The sequence below is a fragment of the Babylonia areolata genome, chromosome 23 (assembly GCF_041734735.1).
Source record: "Babylonia areolata isolate BAREFJ2019XMU chromosome 23, ASM4173473v1, whole genome shotgun sequence".
In the NCBI taxonomy this organism is placed as follows: domain Eukaryota; kingdom Metazoa; phylum Mollusca; class Gastropoda; order Neogastropoda; family Buccinidae; genus Babylonia; species Babylonia areolata.
The window spans coordinates 10,307,331-10,310,018 of record NC_134898.1 but is presented as its reverse complement, the minus strand read 5'-3'; positions in this window follow the sequence as shown (position 1 = coordinate 10,310,018).

Genomic DNA, 2,688 nt, shown 5'->3' with positions numbered 1-2,688 from the left:
CCTACTCTCCCATTCTCCTCTATCTCTCACCTGTCCTACTCCCCCTATTTCCCTCTCTCATACTCTCCCATCACTCAATCTCTTCCCCCTGTCCTATTCTCAATTTTCCCCCATCCCCAACCTGCCCTACCTCCCCTGTCCTACTCTCCCTTTTCCTATCTCACCACCTGTCCTACTCTCCCTTACCCCATCTCTCACCTGCCCTACCTCCTCCCCTGTCCTACTCTCCCTTTACCTATTTCACCACCTGTCCTACTCTCCCTTACCCTATCTGCTCCCTTCATACTATCCCCCTCTTATATGCTCCTACTCCCGTTACCCTCAGCCTGGCTACCCCCACCACTGCTGGACCTCCTACCCCCTGCAGTAACCCTCTATTTGACCTAATCACCTGCAGACGCTTTACACAAAAGAAAGACAAAAGAGCACATATTTCCCCCCCCCCTTGTCATACTGTCCCTTCCCCACATTTCCCCCACCTACTCATCCTCCCCCAGTCTCTCATGCCCATCCCCTGTCCTACTCTCCCTTCCATCCCCGCCCCCTGTTCTACTCATCCATCATCCATCTCCCCCTTGTCCTACTCTAACCCCACCCATCCTAGTCTCCGCCGGCCCCCCTCCCGTCCTACTCCCCCTTCCCTCTACCACACCACCTATCCTAGTCTCTCCCCCCCACCCCACATCTCTCGCCTGTCCTAATATATCCTATTTCCCACTATGCTACTCTGCCATCCCCCTCTCTCCCCCCTGTCCTACTCTCCCCTCCCCCTACCGCCCCACCTGTCATATTCTCCGATCTCCCCTACCTCTCGCCTGTCCTACTCCCCCCATCTCCACCCTGTCCTACTCCCCCATCTCCCCCCTGTCCTACTCCCCCATCTCCACCGTGTCCTACTCCCCCCACCTCCCCCCTGTCCTACTCCCCCCATCTCCCCCCTGTCCTACTCCCCCCATCTCTCATCTGTCCTACTCCCCCCATCTCCACCCTGTCCTACTCCCCCCACCTCCACCCTGTCCTACTCCCCCCATCTCCACCCTGTCCTACTCCCCCCACCTCCACCCTGTCCTACTCCCCCCATCTCCACCCTGTCCTACTCCCCCCACCTCCACCCTGTCCTACTCCCCCCATCTCCCCCCTGTCCTACTCCCCCATCTCTCATCTGTCCTACTCCCCCATCTCCCCCCTGTCCTACTCCCCCATCTCTCATCTGTCCTACTCCCCCATCTCCCCCCTGTCCTACTCCCCCATCTCTCATCTGTCCTACTCCCCCATCTCCCCCCTGTCCTACTCCCCCATCTCCCATCTGTCCTACTCCCCCATCTCCCCCCTGTCCTACTCCCCCATCTCCCCCCTGTCCTACTCCCCCCATCTCTCACCTGTCCTACTCCCCCCATCTCCACCCTGTCCTACTCCCCCCATCTCCCCCCTGTCCTACTCCCCCCATCTCTCACCTGTCCTACTCCCCCATCTCCCCCCTGTCCTACTCCCCCATCTCTCACCTGTCCTACTCCCCCATCTCCACCCTGTCCTACTCCCCCATCTCCACCCTGTCCTACTCCCCCCATCTCCACCCTGTCTCCCCCATCTCCACCCTGTCCTACTCCCCCCATCTCCACCCTGTCCTACTCCCCCATCTCTCATCTGTCCTACTCCCCCATCTCCCCCCTGTCCTACTCCCCCATCTCTCACCTGTCCTACTCCCCCATCTCCCCCCTGTCCTACTCCCCCATCTCTCACCTGTCCTACTCCCCCATCTCCCCCCTGTCCTACTCCCCCATCTCCCCCCTGTCCTACTCCCCCATCTCTCACCTGTCCTACTCCCCCCATCTCTCACCTGTCCTACTCCCCCCATCTCCACTCCCACGTCCAACTTTCACTCAATGCCACCCTGTCTACTTTCTCACTTCCCCCTCTCCCATCCTGGCCCCCTACCCCCAGCCCCCGTCCTACTCTCCCTCCCTCCCGTCCTACTCTCCCCTCCCCCATCTCCCACATGGTCCTACTCTCCTCCTCCATCGCCTCACCTCTCCTACTCTCCCATCCCACCTCCCCCCCCCCTGTCCTACTCTCCCTCAACCCATCTCCCCCCCCCTGTCCTATTCTCCCTTCTGCTCCTGTTACCCTTAGCCTGACTTCCCCTCCACTGCCCATCCCCCTACTCTTTGCAGCAACCCTCCATTTGACACAATCACCTGCAAACGCTTCTATGAAAAAAAATTTAAAAAGGGGCAGGGGGTGGGGGTGAATGAGACCTGCAAAGAAGAGAATTATTGAGTGTGATCCCCTCCCACCTTTCTACTCCCCATGTCCTGCTCTCCCTTCCACCCCCCTCCCATCCTGTTCTCCCTCCTCTATCTCCCCTGTCCTACCAACTGCCCCATCTCCCCCCCCCTGTCCCTTCCTACTCTCCATCCCCCACTCCCCCCAATTGTCCCTACCATCATCCTGTCCCCCACAGTTCTACCCTCCCTCCTGCATCTCCCCCACACTACTCTCCTCCCCCCCACCATGCACCCCACCCCCACCCTATACCCTCCGTGTTCTACCTACCCCACATTTCCCACCTTGTCCTACTCTCACTCCCCTGATTTACATTCTATCTGACCTAGTCACCCAAGAAGAAAGACCACACATTTTCCTCCAAAGAACGGAGGAGTAGAGTTATAGAGTGTGATCCCCGCAGAG